Source organism: Loxodonta africana, unplaced genomic scaffold (assembly GCF_030014295.1).
Source record: "Loxodonta africana isolate mLoxAfr1 unplaced genomic scaffold, mLoxAfr1.hap2 scaffold_29, whole genome shotgun sequence".
NCBI classification, from domain to species: Eukaryota; Metazoa; Chordata; class Mammalia; order Proboscidea; family Elephantidae; genus Loxodonta; species Loxodonta africana.
Window position 1 is genome coordinate 2,851,047 of NW_026975011.1, and position 18,331 is coordinate 2,869,377.

The following is an 18,331-nucleotide window of genomic DNA, read 5'->3' on the forward strand; positions in this document are numbered from 1 at the left end:
GGCAAGATCATGGTCACAGGATGGCTGTTGGAGCTCTGGACAACTTGTCTGAGATCTAGAGAAACATCAAGGAGGAAGGGTAAAAGGGAGTTTGGGTTTCAGTTGAATCATCTCACTTCCCGCATGTCTCATAATCTTCAAAAAATGCTGGGAAATTTAATTTTTTAAATCTGGGACTATCACTTTCCCTGGAAATACAAGGTCTAACACTAAGGTGGAGGGAGGAGAAAATATAAAGAAGGTAACCAGAATTCTACAATTTCTACAAATTTTCAGTCTCCTTATGCCCATTTCCAAGTGATGGAATTTCCTCCTCCCACAGGAACACTGTTCCTTGAAACTTTGTGTAAAAAAACGGCAGTGTTTTCCTCAGAAAGGGCTGTGCTGTGTGATAAGACTTAGAATTCTTAGATTTTCAAGCTATTCCTTTAAATTTTTTATACTTCTTCTTTTTCATGTTCAATACAGGTTTAACCTATTTGCCTGTCTGGAGCTCTTTCTGTGACAAACTCCAGATGCTTACTACCATTGTGATATATTAGTTTCCTAGGGCTACCATAACAAAATTCTGCAAAGTAAGTGGCTTTAAACAACAGAAAGATAGTCTCAGTTCTGGAGGCCAAGGTCCAGCATCAGGGTGTCAGCTGTGTTGTTTCCTTCTGAGGCTTTGATGGAGATCTGTTCTACTCCTTTCGCTTAGTAGGTCCAGGAATTCTTGAGTTGCTACGGCAGCATCACATGGCATCCTTCATCTCTCTCTTTGTCTCTGTGTATCTTCTGTTTTATAAGAGCACCAGTGTGACCAGCGCTACTTCAATAAAAAATTTTTTTCATAGACCCTCTTTACAAACAGCCATATTCACAAGCATAGGGGTTTGTAATTCAACATATGTTTGTGAGGGGCACAATTCAATCTGTAACAGGTGAGAATCCTGCTTTATAAGTATTTGAATTAAGCTTTCAATGACTTGTTCTGAAATTCACTTTCTTGGTCCAGTGAGAGTGAGTTCAGATGTCATCTGCAAAGGTATAACTTAAAATTACACATTGAAGAGGTTTGCCTATTTCGAAGATCATGATTTAAAAAAGAGAGTTTTTACATTTTCAAACTCTCCCCAATCTGGATTCTTCCATTTGGTTGATTTGACCTCCGATTACACTTTTGTGATTTTTCTCCCCCGTGGAGCCAGTCCTGTAATCCTGTACTATGTGGGTGATTATTATTGCAGCCTCTCTGGAGACGTAGAACCTACTCTCAGAATTAGGATTAATGTCCCAATGAGTTTAATAATGGAAGAGTCACCCTATGCATCAATTAAATGGCTGAACAATATTTTTTGTAGTTAAAATGTAAATAAAAGTTTCAAAGACTCTCATGTTACCACAGAGGGTGCTTATCTACGTGAGTATTTACATGACTGTGTTTTCAGGAATTGAAATGATGGACTCAATGCTTAAGAAAAATATGAAAATGGAAATTAATCGCCATCCTTCAGGCAAACCAAAGTTTAACTGTGTTGTAAGAAGTCAGGCCAGTATAACAGATTGAGAATCAAAATGCTCTAAAGGCTATTTCACTTCTAAACCACAAAATGCAAAATATTTTTGTAAACTATTCACACTTCTTTCTCCCACAAAATTTACTTTTTATTTGTTTTTTTAACCTCCTACTACTTATTTAATATTTGATATTTTAGGGCAAATTATGCCAGCATGGGGGTTTTTAACTCTCCTTACCCTCGTGGTGTAGTGGTTAAGTGCTACGGCTGCTAACCAAAAGGTCGACAGTTGGAATCTGCCAGTCGCTCCTTGTAAACTCTATGGGGCAGTTCTACTCTGCACTATAGGGTCACTACAGGGTCACTTTGAGTTGGAATCGACTCAACAGCAGTGGGTTTGGTTTGATTTTTACTTATAATGAAGACTCAGACTTCCTTTTGTTAGAGGACATTTTTGATATTTGTATTAGGAGTTCCAGTAATTTAAAAGGTAATAATTTTATGAAAGATTAAGATGAGACAGACTTCTTGAAGCATGGAAAGTTTGGCCACAGAGAAACATTTCTAGTTCAGGTGATGGTGCAAGTATTATCTCACTGTCTGTGTTCACAGAGATGGCTCTGTGTATAAGACTGTAATCTTTTGGGACAAGGGTGAAGACACCAAAATCCAGAACTTGGACTGAATGACTGTTTCATTATGCAGGTAACCCAGGAAGGGTTTTTAGACATATGAGTCTTCACTAGGGTTTACATTATGCAAGAGTACATTGGTACTGTGATTTGGAAAGCCATAGTCTTTAAAAAGTTCTCCTGAGTGATTCCAACAATCAGCCGTATTAAAGAGCCTTTGTGGTCGATAAAAATATGTAGAGTGACTTAATTTTGCAATACCCTTTTGGGTATTTTCATAGCATAAAGATCTAGAGTACATTTACCTCATCTAACTTCAATATTCTTAGAAACTACTTTCAAGGCTAAGTATTTGGACTTTATTTTGACGGACAGAGATTTGTAAATCTCATATACTATCAAAGGAAATTTTCTGTAATCTGTTAATAATTAGAGTATGATGTAAATCTGTAAACTTTGAATGAGTGACTTTTGAGCTCCTAAGATAATACTTATGCAAGCAGGTTATTACTTCAATTCATAGGATTGATAGGTTGGCTAAGAAGAGGACTGAAATTGATCAGTAGAATTAGCAAATAGAAGGTGTTTTTTATAAAAAAAGAACAGAGGATTGGGTTGCTTGCTTGAGGAAAATGTAGAGTAGAAGGGCTAATTATTTAAACAATGAAGATACTATACTGTATAAATATAGAGAGGAAAATTGTTAAGGTAGCAAATGGAGGAGACAATTACAGGAGGACTATTTTAAGGGTAATAAAGAGATGGGACCTAGTGCACACATGAAGGGTTTGGCCATAGAAACACAGAAAATCCATGCATTGTGAAGAGGTGATCCAGCAGAATTGTGACATCAGATATTGAAGTAAAAATCAATAGAGATTTTAAGAGTAACTGGATATCATTACTAGGATTATTTTAAAAGAAAGCAGGGTTGGTTACTATTAAAGATATTTATGATATTGTGTGTGTGTGTGTGCACGCCATCTTTTTTCTTTTTTTCCTTGGAATCTCTTTTCTCATGTTTTTTACTCCTGCACACATATTACCACCAAAAAAGAAAACTGCATACAACAAAAATTGTATCTTTCCATGTTTAGTCATGTTCATATAATTATTTTTATTTTGTTTTATAGTAGTATTATACGTAGTTTTCTGCTTATTTCTTTGTTGCTCAACAGTACCTTGTCAGTACAAATTTTTGAAACTGTGAAACATGTCCATTGGGGGTTTCAGTTATTAGTCAAAAAGATTCTGCCATTCTTACAATGCATTAAAAAAAACCTCATTTACTAACATGAAAGTGAATATTAAGTAAATCTTCCTTTATTTTTATATTAAATCTTTACTTACATTTTATTTTTATAAATAGTATTAACTATATATACACAATTTTATTTTCTACCAGATGTGGCAAGTTAGCATGGTAACCCTATTTATTTCATAATCTGCTCTTTTCCCATATGTTTTTAATTACTTGTTTTCTTTGTTATTTGATAAGATCACTGAGGTTATGGACCATATTTTAATCAGCCTTATATTCCTAAAATTTTGTACAGTGCTGAAACATAATAAATCATAATGTCTGCTTGTTGAATGAATAAACAATTTATCTGGAGATTTTATAAAGTCACTAGTTGCCATTACATTTACAGGTAAATTTGTCCTGAAGTCTAAAACAAGGACACACGGAAGAATATATGGAACAAGAGAACAATGTGACTGAGTTTGTCCTCTTGGGGCTCACTCAGAGCCTCTAGGGTCAGAAACTATTATTTGTTGTGTTCTTGCTCATCTACATTGTGACAATGGTGGGCAGCCTCCTCATTGTCCTGACTGTGGTGGTCAGTCCAACACGGGATGCTCCTATGTACTTCTTTCTTGGCTACTTATCATTTATGGATGCTATTTATTCTACTACAGTTACCCCAAATATGATTACAGACTTAGTCTATGAGAAGAAAACCACCTCTTTCCAAGCTTGCCTGACCCACATTTTGCAGAACACTTATTTGGTGGTTCTGAGACTTTACTTCTGGTGGTTATGGCCTATGATTGCTACGTAGCTGTCTGTAGACCCCTGCATTATATGATGATCATGAACCAACAGGTGAGTGTTTTGCTGTTGCTGGTGACCTGGGTTGGAGGTTTTGTGCACGGTATAACTCACCTTCTTTTTGTTTACAATCTTCCTTTCTGTGGTCCCAATGTCACTGACCACTTTTGCTGTGACATGTACCCCTTATTAAAATTTTCCTGAACTGACACCTATGTCACTGGTCTCACCGTGATTGCCTATGATGGGGCAATATATGTGGTCATTTTTATGCTGTTTACTCATCTCCTATGGAGTCATTATGCACTCCCTGAAGAATCTTAGTCAGGAAGGGAGGCGCAAAGGTTTATCCAACTGTGGTTTCCACATCACCATGGTGGTCCTCTTCTTTGTCCTTTGTATTTTTCTGTATGTGAAACCTTCTTCCACCTTACCCACTGATACATTCTTGACGGTATTTTGCACTGTTTTCACCCCGATTTTGAATCTCTTAATATATACTCTGAGAAATACAGAGATGAAAAATGCCATGAAGAATCTCTCAATCAGAAAAAGTAAATGAGGTGACCGGCAAATGTGTCACCCACTTTCGATAAAAAATTCTCCCTTCCACTAAAACAAAACACTGAAATCCATTGCCATCCAGTCAATTCCAGGGAAGTTGCGTTTAATTATTTAATTGTGCTAAATATTTCCTCATGTCATCATGCTTGTGCCTGATGAAAAACATTTATTAGGATACCTCCAATGATTAATTTTGTTGAAAATACATTTTTAAGATTTTTATTTCCTAAGAAAATATACATCCTTTTTTTCCTGGTGTACAATAGTTCTGTTGAGTCTATAGATTTATGTTCTATGTGATGATTTATGCTACAGCTAATGTCAAAAATTTATTTTAGTTGATGGAAGGTTCTCTCATGTCTCTTTCTTAAATAAATCTACTCCTTTTTTCACAAATAATGATGCTCATTGCCAATATCAGAATAACACACTTTGAAATATAACATAAAAATGTTTCCATCCACACCATAAAGAGATAACTGCTAATACTAAGAATATTATATATTTATTTTTGTATCCGCAAGATAATTTAAACATGGTGTTTTGTTTATATTAGCATGTTAAGGTTTATCGTAAAGAATGAGTCAGAATTCTAAATTAATCATAAAGAGACTAAACATACAAAAAGAATGTGAATGAACAAGGCAGATAGGCAGGAAAATGTCTCAGTCTTATTTTCCCAATTGGGAAATCATCTTATCTCCTCAAGTGGAGAAGCTTTGTTTGGTGTTATGTTTTCAGAAAGATGATGAATTCATCTTCCAAAGTCATTTAAAATATCTGATGAATGCTTTGTTATTTTTCAATATCCCATCTCCTTCTTGCTCTTGGGATTCATGGTCTTCCAAAAGGTCCTAAACCAAAAACACCGAACCTGTTGCTCTCGAGTCGATTTTAACTCATAAAGACCCAGTAGGACAGAGTAGAATTGCCCCATAGGGTTTCCAAGGAGTGCCTAGCGGAACCAAACTGCTGACCTTTTGGTTAGCAACTGTAGCTTTTAACCACTATACCACCAGGGTTTCCAAAAGGACTTAGGCCCTGCCTTTCTCATGGAAAATTAGCAAAATCCATAATCACTGAGCTTCACGTGTACACTCCAGAACTTGACACTGGATTGTTTTGTGTGATTTCATCTCAAGAAAGATGCTGACCATTCATGCTGTTTCCATCCTCACATCTCTTCCTAGGGGAATGCAGATTATTAAGTAATAAAGAGATTGGAATATATTGTTTTATTTGACAGAGGCCTCATTCATTACATTTTTGTGAGCATTTCTCTGTTGAATCAGGCTTAAAATATTATCTACCCCTGTGATAGTAGGAAACTTGTGGTCAAAGACACTCCTGGTCCCTGCCTTCCCTATTTAGGCCTATTTTATGATGGTCTAATGTGGTGGGAGATTGGGTCCATTTCACTGGTAAAGCACACTGTATGCATGACTTTGTATCCTGGAATTTATCTCCAGTATGATATTATTACATGGCTATTTCTTACACCAACTCAAAAGCCTAACACAATTCATCAAATAATGTCAAACATTTGGTTGGTCTGAGTTAACATAACTAAATCCTTCACTTTTGGCAATTTAGTCAATTTTAAAATTTGCATAGTTATCTCAAACGATGAGATAAAAATTCTAGTTAATTATCTATGTTCACTGATTTATAAGTTACCGGAAGGTAAAAAAGTTAATTATTGTTGTGCCCTCTCTTTCTTGTGCAATGTATGGGATATAGAAATCACACCAGAAACTTTTAAATTCTTTGTATTTTTGAATTCTCAATCTATTGGAATCAGAATTTTTACTGATGAATTCTGATGAACTCTCCATGTATTAAATATATGTACTAGTTTTCTTTGATATTTGCTAGAAATGTTTAGCATACCATGTTTTTCATATTATCATTATGACTGGTTTTTATATACATTCTATTTAAAAACTCTTTTACTTTTAGAATTCTTCATTTACTTAAACTTGAGGAATTCTATTCCCTTTCATTGACTATACATTTTAATCTTTTTTATTTTGTTTTGTAAGTAACTTTGCAAATAATTCTGTTTTCAGGCCGTCTAGAATTTATTTTTATTTGTGGAAAGAGACTATCTAAAACTATTTTCTCCAAATAGGTAAAATATTCTGCCAGCATAGCTTATTAATTAAGTACAAATTGAAATTTTTTTTCTGTTAATATGTCATTTTATACACCTTTAAAAGAATTAAATCTTTTCTTCTATTTTTGGTTTATTTCTCTGCTACTAAAACACATATTTCAGTAATCAAATATTTCTAATGTTATTTATACCTGGTACACCCCCAAAAGAAACCAAATCTGTTGCCATCGAGTCTATTCTGACTCATAGTCACTCTGTAGAACAGAGCAGAACTGCCCCATAGAGTTTCCAAGGAGCAGCTGGTAGAGTCAAAATGCTGATTTTTTGGCTAGCAGCTGAGCTCTTTGACCACTATGCCACACCCTTTTATTTAAGAACTCTCTTTGGAAAACAAAGGATTTTGTTTTTCTTTCAGAAAGTGAGCATCACAGTCATATCACTCAAAAACAGAATGGAAATCTTGACAGAAGTTTCATTTGTTCTGAAAATTATACTTATGAATATAGCATACTTCCCCTGAGCCACATCCCTGGCCATGTATCTGTATGTACAATTTTGTTTTTATTAAGGAGTTTTGTTATGCTGCTCAATCTTTTAGTGAATGACTCTCTGATATCAAGCATGATGTAAAGAGCACTCATGATGTCATTTCCTTGTGTCCCTATGAATTCCAATGACCTTACGCTAGCTGTCTTTCAAATAGCATGCATGTTACCAGTGTATCAGGAAACTATTGAATCCTGCCTCCTAGTGTTCATCACTGGGTGACAATATTAGACTTCTGCCAGTGTCTCCATGCACAAATGTTCGTATAACAGACATTTCCAAAGCTATCTGAGCACTAGGATTATGGCTTTCTAATGCAAAAGCTATACAAAGAAAAAAGAAGACAAAAGGAGAATTAGTACATCTGAATTGTGGTGTCAGCAAAGGATATTTAAAATACCATGGACTGTCAGAAGAATGTAATGAGTTAACTTACTTTGAGTATGATCCTGTCCAAATTTTATTTCACAAAAGTATGATAATATGCTAAGTCAATCCTTGGGGAAAAGAGTAAATACATATTTCCCTTTTTTCTACATATAACTATGCCTAACATTTCTCTAATTCTAAAAGCCCATTTGGAAGCAGAAAAGCATGGAAATTCCATTAAAATTTTGAAAGATTAATGAACTGTTGCCGATAAGAAGAGAGACTATAATGTAAAATTAAAGTCAAGTGATAAAAAAAAAAAGTGATGCTGCCCCAAAAACACACTCATACACATAAACTAACCTAAATTCATATATGCATTTAAGATTAGGGTGTTTCAGTTAGGATGCTTTTGGTTGCAAATGACAGAAAACTCAACTAGAAACTTTTTGAACTGTAAATGTACTTATTAAATGGTCATTGTAACTATAAACTTCAAGGTTATGGCAAGCTTCAGGGTTAGTCGATAAAGTGTATTAGTTTTGTGTAAAGGAGCCATGCATGCAAGTAAAACTTAGCTCACTCAAAGTTAAGGTGCCAGTTTGAAGTCCTAGTCAAGTTGAGTCTTGGTCCAAGAAAGAATAACATGATTAAGTTAAGACACATCTTCTTGGATCGGGAGTTAAATCTTCATGTTGTAACTATTCATGAAAGCAATTGCTGATGGTGTTTGCGAGATAGATCAGTGTGGTTCTAGCTGATCTAGATTCAGGCTTAGATCAACAACATCTGCTCCAATGCAGAAGTGCAGAACTGTGATTATCTGCCTTTTCAAGAATCGGAAGGTAAATTTCAGTAACTTACCTAGTCCCAGTGTTCTCTGCCTCTGAGCCATAAGGTTTATTGGGTATAACGCTCTAACAGTCAGAGTAAGGCCTTCCTCTGCTAGGAATATAGTAACGCATGAGAGTCTGGGACTTGTTCTCCCTTCATTTTGGAATAAATATTATCTACTTTATCTAAAGAATTAGTCAATGTTCAACCATTTCAAGAGGTGGCATATGATCAGGAACCAATGGTACTGAAGGAAGAAGTCCAAGCTGTTCTAAAGGCATTGGTGAAAAACAAGGCTCCAGGAATCGATGGAATATCAGTTGAGATGTTTCAACAAACAGATGCAGCACCTGAGGTGCTCACTCGTCTATGCCAAGAATTATGGGAGAAGGCTTCTTGGCCAACTGACTGGAAGAGACCCATATTATGCCTATTCCCAAGAAAGGTGATCCAACCAAATGTGGAAATTATAGAACAATATCATTAATATCACACCCAAGCAAAATTTTGCTGAAGATCATTCAAAAATGGCTGCAGCAGTATATCAACGGGGAACTGCCAGAAATTCAGGCCGGTTTCAGAAGAGGACGTGGAACCAGGGATATCATTGCTGATGTCAGACGGATTCAGGCTGAAAGCAGAGAATACCAGAAGGATGTTTACCTGTGTTTTATTGACTATGCAAAGACATTCGACTGTGTGGAACATAACAAACTATGGATAACATTGCAAAGAATGGGAATTCCAAAACACTTAATTGTGCTCGTGAGGAACCTTTACATAGATCAAGAGGTGGTTGTTTGTACAAGACAAGGGGATACTGATTGGTTTAAAGTCAGGAAAGGTGTGAGTCAGGGTTGTATTCTTTCTCCATGCCTATTCAATCTGTATACTGAGCAAATAATACAAGAACCTGGACTGTATGAAGAAGAACGGGGCATCAGGATTGGAGGAAGACTCATTAACAACCTGCGTTATGCAGATAACACAACCTCGTTTGCTGAAATTGAAGAGGCTTGAAGGACTTACTAATGAAGATCAAAGACCACAGCCTTCAGTATGGATTGCACCTCAGCATAAAGAAAACAAAAATCCTCACAACTGAACCAATGAGCAACATCATGATAAATGGAGAAAAGATTGAAATTGTCAGGGATTCCGTTTTACTTGGATGCACAATGAACAGCCATGGAAGCAGCAGTCAAGAAATCAAAAGACGCATTGCATTGGGCAAATCTGCTGCAAAAGAACTCTTCAAAGTGTTGAAGAGGGAAGATGTCACCTTGAAAACTAAGCTGGGCCTGGTCCAAGCCATGGCATTTTCAATCATATCATATGCATGTGAAAGCTGGACAATGAATAAGGAAGACCGACGAATTGACGCCTTTGAATTGTGGTGTTGGCGAAGAATATTGAATATACCATGGACTGCCAAAGAAAGAATAAACCTGATTTAGAAGTACAGCCAGAATGCTCCTTAGAGGCAAGGATGGCGAAACTGCGTCTTACATACTTTGGACATGTTTTCGGGAGGAATTAGTCCCTGGAGAAGGACATCAAGCTTGCAGAGTACAGGGTCAGCAGAAAAGAGGAGGGCGGTCAACGAGGTGGATTGACACAGTGGCTGCAACAATGAGCTCAGGCATAACAACGATTGTAGGGATAGCTCAGAACCAGGCGGTGTTTCATTCTGTTGTGCATCAGGTTTCTACAAGTTGTAAACGACTCGATGGCACCTAAAAACAACACTTTGTCTAAAGATTTACTAATATAAAACTCATAATTTAGTATTCACTTTATTTTAGAATTTTCTCTTCACATTACAGACTTTTCTCATTACTTGCTTGTCTGCTACTTTTTCTTGGCAAGACTCAAGCCTTTTTCCTCTAGGGATGTCTAGGGAAGAAAACTATGCAGGAGAGGAAATTTCATTTGAATTTGTTCCAAATATTCTAACAAACTAATTTATAATGAACTTGCGTTGTCCTTCATTTAAAACAGTGATTATGTAAAAAGCCACACACTACATCTGCACATATAAATGGAAGAATTATTTCCTGATAGAATGACCCAAGAGATTTCTGAAAACTCAAATTCCTGTCTAGGATGGGGACTGTCTGTAATTAGCATCTCGTCCTGTAGATGGTTTCATGTTATATTTTCTGTTGATACATATCTGTCATTCCTTGTTGGAATTTATGGAAAGTCATGATTTTCTGGAGTGCAGGTGGAGAGATGTAGGGGCATTCTTCTAGTGAGGAAAGAAATGGTCTTTGGATATGCTTTTTGAATGACTGAATTGCTGAAAAGATCTGTTCTATCTGTGAGAAGCTCTGTCGTTGGCTTTTCTGGGAAGTTAAATCCCAGCCTTTGCTTTGTTAAGTACAGAATTAATGAGGAGGGAGACATGAGTATGACCCTAGATCCTCAGTCAAAAACTTTTGTTTGCTTCATCATAATTGATTAAAAAAAGACAAATTCAAATAACTAATTTCAGTGATTTTTACTTTGTTTGTGTCACTAAATAACAGGCTTGGCCAGGTTAATTTCCATTAATTTGCCCAGTTTTTACATAGTCATGCAAACATAGCATCTTCATTTTTCTTCCAGCACATTTTCCCAACAGGTGAGAAAGTTAAACTGTTTACTATTATTTTTTAAGTGTCTTTGTGTTCAGGCATCCACATATACACTTCTACAGTTTTCTGAAAAAAAAAAATGATACGATGGGCAGCTTGTGTGGAAGTATGAGAAGTGTAACAACTTGTAACTATTTCTAGAACCACTGAGCAGTGCACATTGCCATGTGTTCTGTGATTTCAGATAAATACATGAGGTATCTACAGTTAGTCTCAATGAAAGAAGCCCTGATTTTCAGGACCAAGGACAAGAACCAAGAGGTGAGTTTTTGAAACATCTGATGGAGGACACTCATTAAAAATGTCCATGATATATTGAAATAGAGTTAAGTTCTTAAATATATTTCACTAGATTAATTGTGAATTTGTAAAATTAAGCAAGAGAAACACAGAAATTAGCCAGAACATACACAGTCTATTTTGCTTAAGTATTTTATCCTGATAGATGTTTACTGTCCATTTGCCGGATAAAAAATGAAGCAAGTTATGCATTACAATAAGTCAACAGATTTGTAAACTATATGTGATATGTTAATATATATTTATAGTTATTTTAGAAATATTTGAGCTAGATCAAAAAACCAAACCCTTTGCTGTCAAGTGGATTCTATCTCATAGTGACCCTGAAAGGCAGAGTAGAACTGCCCCATAGAGTTTCAAGGGAGCAGCTGGTGGATTCAAACTACCGACCTTTTAGTTAACAGCCATGCTCTTAACCGCTGCACCATGGAGGCTCCATATTTGAACAAGAAAATTTAAAACTATGTATTATATCAAGTGTCAGGGTGTAAAAAAAAAGTTATGTCTGAAAATTTGATATGTGCTTTTAAGTGGGAATATTTTAAAATTATGCTAACAACCTTATATATATATATATACATATGTATACCTTTTTGTATATATACAAAATTATGACAACAACAATATGTACAAATGCCTATATATATATATATATATATATAACTTTTTTTAATTATACAAAAAGAAACTGGTGATCAGGAAGTACCTTGCCTACTGCCACTTAGACTTAAAAAACTGTAATCGTAATGTACTATAGAGGTTATTTTTGTTACTATGGCATTTTAATTTCTATTTGTAAAAAGCCATGTCCTTATAAAAATAAGTTAAATGATTTTTTTTCTAGAAAGGTGTAAGCTTAGTGGTTTACATTGAGAGCCTAGTAATTATTTTAGTTTTTATAGTATCAAATCTTTGAGGACTGAAACTATAGTGGATACTTCACATACTGATTGTTTTACATGGAAATAATTTAGCTGGCCAATAGAATATTTATTTCGGTGAAATCCAGCATTGACATTAATAAAATTAAGAGCACTAGACCTTGAAGAAAATAGTTAAAGAAAAATTAGATATAAACTATCTTTAACCATTATATTCTTCAACAGCTGTGCCTTTATTAATCTACAAATCTTCAAAAATGAAAGAACTCCTGAACCACACAGACATATAGAAGACTCATTAGAGCTGGTTCCTAAAAGATAGCTCAAAATTCCTCTGCACGTGTTCTTTCCCCTCAATCAAATCAATATCAATGAAATCAGCTTGTCTACATTTGAGATTTAGTAATTCAGCAATTTTCTGCAAGAAAGAATAATCCTAAAGATTGTGTTTGTATCTATATATTTACTGTCCACTCTTATTTGAGTTTGTCTTTAACCATAAGTGCTAGGGCCTCTGAGGGATCAATGTTCTTTCTTTTTTTTCCTTTGAATTTTCTTTTCTTTTTACCCTTTTCCTTCACTTGCTTTCTCTTTCCTTCTCTCCTTTTCTCCACTCTTCTTCTTCTTCTTTTTTTTTTTTTGTTTCACTCTCATCTCTGTTTTCCCCTTCCTTTCCCTTTTTATTCTTTATTTTGTAGGATGGGCTCTGTGTTTAATTGTAATGGCTTCCCAAGAAGCCTCCTGAGTAAGTTCAGGAAGCCTCAGCGGTTGGTCTTCCAGCACTCTTTCACGAGAAGAAATCTTTCTGAAGATTTCTTAAGAAAGCTATCCCCACTTAACACATTAATATCCCCATTACCTGTGTATATTAATTTCTTAAATATAATTTCTCTGCTTCCTGATTTGATTCTTCTTTTCTTTCATTTTCTACTTTTTAGGTCTCCATCTGATGCGTGGGTACAAGTTTTTCCTTTTTTCCTGCTTAACTTTCATCAATATACTCACCATGAGAGGTAAATATTAAGACACATTCAACAAAATAGACAATTCTTATAATGTACAGTTTTATCCTATGTCCAAAAATGTGTGTCTGTGAATTATAAATACATAATATTCTTTTTATAAGTAATATACTTATAAAAGATCCAGATGATTTGTTCTGATCAAATGTCCATAGAGAAACATTCAAGGACAATAATAAAAAGCTATTGTTTATTGATTCTTTATCAGGATCCAGGCAGTTCTTTAGGTACTTTACACGTAAAAACACACACACACTAACTTCAGAGATACATACAATTGATTTCCCCATTTTACGAATTATGAAACTGAGGCACAAAGAGGTTTACGAAGTTGCACAAGGTCACAGAGATAGTAAGCGGTGAAGGCAGAATTCAAACACAGACAGTGTTGCCCCAGAGTACGCATTAATCGTCACTGTGCTGTGCGCTCTTTCCAGGGGTGTCCTGGGCCTTAAACAGGCGCACACTGAGTGAGAAAGCTAACCATTATTTGGTCACTTGAATGATCCAATTCCAACGCTGACTAGCATTTTTTAAAGTATCATTGATGAGTTTCGAGATTGTTGTTTAATTACAAATATATAAATAGAAATATCCAGCAGAATAAAATAAGATGGGGTTTCACTGATAGTGTCATAGACAGTTGGATTAGAAACGATTCTAAGATCATCTAGTTTAATCCTTTATTTTCCAACGAGTAAATTGAGACAGATTTGTGGCTAAATACAGAAAACAACTAAAACTCATACCTTCTTACACTGAGTTTGGATTTTTCCTTTGAGTATGTTCCTTTTCGGAATCTGGATATTGAAGTTCTAATTCTGACCACTCTCAGCGCCTAAGAAGTATTATATATAAAAACCTCTTCCGTTGTCCTTTATCTCTCTTTACAGTGTCTATTTTCTCCCCCATGGCTACCCAGCACACCTGCGATGGGTTTGAAAAATGCTGGCTGCTAAGGTACTAGTTGTTAATTGTTATGTGTCAGTTAACTTCAGTTCAAAAATGTTTGCTGAAAATATAGATCATATTGTAAGGGTACTCACCACAAATACTACCAACTCAAAGTACTGACTGTATGTCAGTAGAGTATAAAAGTATGTTAGGAGTTGTGGGATAAGCAAACAGAAAATGGAAGGCATTATGAGTTCTTAAGAAGAGACAGAAAATCTATGTCCAAATAATTGCTAGAGGGAATAATATACTAAATAATTTTGTAGTTATCTGATGCATTTCAAAGTCCAGGCTCTTCAAATTTAGTGAGAGATTCATAAACATTGAAAGCCATTTGAGGCAGGAAGGACCAAGCTTCTAATAGTGGAATATCATAATATTTCATGAGATATTCCTGAAGAGGGGTTATTTTTGCTGCTATATAGATCATATTGTAAAGGGACACACCACAAATATTACCAACTGTAAGTACTGGTTTTATATCCATTTATTTGTTTAGAGTTTATCTTTGCCACCAGAGAATGTTTCTTGAAAGCAGAAATCCTTTCCCTCTTTGTCATTGCTGACCTCTGTGCCAAGCACTGTCATGTTTTAAAAAAGAAGTATTAAATGAATGAAAGACTGTTGAGCCCCTGACTGATCTTCTGTGTAGAAGATCCACTAAGATTTAGAGAGAGAACCTGTTATTCATGGGCACATGAATAGAAGTAGAATTGTTAAGGGAAGACATACTGGAATCTTTGGAAGAGAAACTCAGTACATATTTCTAAATATTTATTATGAATAAGCCACTGCACAAGATTAATAGTGAAGAAGAACTCCAAGACCTAATGGACATATTCACACTGATGTTCATGATTTCTTTACAGGTATTGTTCTCCTAAGCTCTCATCTCTGAATTAGGTCTTATAGAAGAGTAAATGGGATACAGTAACAATGTAACAGAATTTGTCCTCCTGGGATTCACGCAGGATCCTGAGGGCCAGAGAGTGTTAACTGTCATGTTTTTGCTCATCTACATTGTGACAATGGTGGGCAACCTGCTTATTGTCATGACTGTTGTTGTCAGCCCCTCCCTGGGCTCCCCCACGTACTTCTTCCTTGCCTATCTGTCACTCATGGATGCTGTTTATTCCACTGCCGTTTCCCCAAAATGATTCTAGGGTTACTCTGTGATAAAAAGACTATTTCCTTCCCAGCTTGCACGGGCCAGCTCTTTATAATGCACTTGTTTTGTGGTGTCGAGGTTTTTCTTCTGGTGGCAATGGCCTATGACCACTATGTGGCCATCTGTAAGGCACTGCATTACTTAACCATCATGAATCGACATGTTTGCATTCTGTTGCTGGTGGTGGCCTGGGTTGGAGGTTTTTTGCACTCTGTGGTTCAACTTCTCTTTGTGTACAGCCTCCCCTTCTGTGGCCCCAATGTCATTGATCACTTCATGTGTGACATGTACCCATTACTGGAACTTGCTTGCTCTGACACCTATTTTATAGGGCCCACTGTTGTTGCCAATGGCAGAGACACCTGTATGGTAATTTTTATCCTTCTATTAATCTCCTGTGGGGTCATCCTAAGATCCCTGAAGACTCACAGTCAGGAAGGGAGGTGCTAAGCCCTGTCTGCCTGCAGCTCCCACATTACAGTGGTTGCCCTCTTTTTTGTTCCCTGTGTTTTCATGTATGTTAGACCTCTTTCCAAATTTCCAATTGACAAATTTATGACTGTGGTTTATACAGTTATCACTCCCATGTTGAATCCTCTGATATACACCCTGAGAAATTCTGAAATGAAAAATGCTATGGAAAAAATCTGGAGTAGAAAGTTAACCACATGTAGAATAAGAATTTGCATCCACACTGAAAATATTGGTAATTCTAAAGCAAGTAATAGGCAATGAACTATTACATTGAATGATTAAGTCAATTCAATGGATTCCCTAGGAATACTTGTCTTTACTGACGTAAAGGCATCCAAAATGTAGAATAAATTATCCTTTGACATTAGAATGAAACTAATCGAGACATTCTGGAGGCTGGATAGAAGCCATAAGTATTTTTCCTGTTATAAATAAAAATAAGTTTACTTTTAATTTTATTTTTCTCAGTATATACTGAAAGAGGAGTCAAAAAAATTATTTTTTTTCCTTTTAAAAAGAGAAAAAAACAAGTTACTTACAAAAATTTTCTATCATCCATATTAGTGAGAAAACAATTTGGCCAATACTTAGAACAAATTTTTGAGGCCAAGAGTGCGGTTTTAAAATTTTACTGTTCATTATTCTATTAACACAACAGTTTTTTGTTTTTTTTTTTTTAGCTCCACTATCCGTTTTGTGTTTAAGATTACTTCTGTTCCTCTGGGCAATTTCTATGTATTTCCAATTCTGCATATTTTAGTGGGACATGATATTGTGTTTGGTTTGAGACACCATCAGTGAGCAATTTTGATAGATGGGATGTGGTTGATGAAGAAAACCCAATCTTGTTCTCGATTAGAGGAAAGATACTACTCTTTCACTTTGGATTTGAAAATGACATTAATCTAAGTTATAAACATATTTATATTTTCCTCATTAGTTATTATGTGCATTTTTTGTGGTTCTTAAAAGATTAAATACAGCTTCTGATTTTATCTCCATGAAATTGAAGACGTAGAAAGAAATGTGTTATTTTTCATAAGCAGCATGTTCCCTAAAAGTTGTACTAAACTTAAATGCTTTTTTATGTAGCACTTAGTAATGATTTGGTTTGATAAAAACAAAATTTTATTTTTTCAATTTTATGTAAAAAAATAAGTTTTTCTTAGTCTACAGCCCATCCAGGAACATCAGAAACCAGAAAGCAGAAAGATTTTTTTCAGTGTAATATGGAACATTATGCTTAACAAGAGTTTACTTTTCTAACTAAAAGAAAGATTTTAAAACATTTCTTATTTTTTAAATCTTAGTGTGTAATTTTTCATGTATATCCAGCAATATATGCAATTATTTATAAATCTTGTAGCCTCTTACCTAGAATATTATCTATATAATTGAAACTACGTGATTGCACTTCTCTGATGCCATTTCTCCACCTCTTCTCAGAATTAATCCCAATCCTAATTTTTAACCATAGTTAAAAATAGTTTATGTGTGTATGTATCCTTAAAGAATATTGTTTAGATATTCTTATTCCAGTAGGTTCCTTATGGAATATTTGGTGTTGTGTTGTGTGTTGTCTATGTGTAGGATCATATCATCTGTGCATATGGATAGTTTTAACAATTCTTTTTAAATTTGAATGCCGTTATTTATTTTTCTTGCCTAATTTTTTTTTAATTTCTCCAGCTAGGACTTCCAGCACTAGTTTAAATAGGAGTGGTGATAAAGGGCCTCTATGTCTTATTCCTGTTCTCAGGGGGAATGCTTTCAACCTCTATCCATTGAGAATGATGCTGGCTTTTGGTTTTGTATAAATGTTCCTTAAATTTCTCTACTATTCCTATTTTATTGGTTTTTTTTAATCAGGAATAAGTGTTGGGCTTTATCAAATGTCAATTGTTTTATCATGTGATTATTTTCTCTCATTCTTTTTGTATGATGGATTATGTTGATTGATTTTCTAATGTTGAACCATCCTGATACACCTGGTATGAATCCCACTTGCTAGTGGCGTATTACTTTTTTAATATGATGCTGAATTCTATAGGCAAGAATTTTGCTGTGTATTTTTGCTTTTGTCATGAGAGATAAAATTTAGTCTGTACTTTAATTTTTTATATTTGTGTGTTTTCCTGGCTTTGGTACCAGGGTTTTACTGGCTTTATAGAATGAATTTGAGAGATTTCCTTCATTTCTTTGCTCTGAAATAGTTTGAATAGTGCTGGTGTGAGCTCTTCTCGAATATTTGGTAGACTTCTCCAGGGAAGCCATTCAGGC

At 35.2% G+C, this 18,331-nt stretch overlaps 1 pseudogene; it reads left to right on the plus strand.

Annotated features, from left to right (window-relative positions):
- Positions 1-12,311: 12,311 nt before the first annotated feature.
- Positions 12,312-18,302, plus strand: LOC135229426 (olfactory receptor 4A5-like; annotated as a pseudogene).
- Positions 18,303-18,331: the final 29 nt, after the last annotated feature.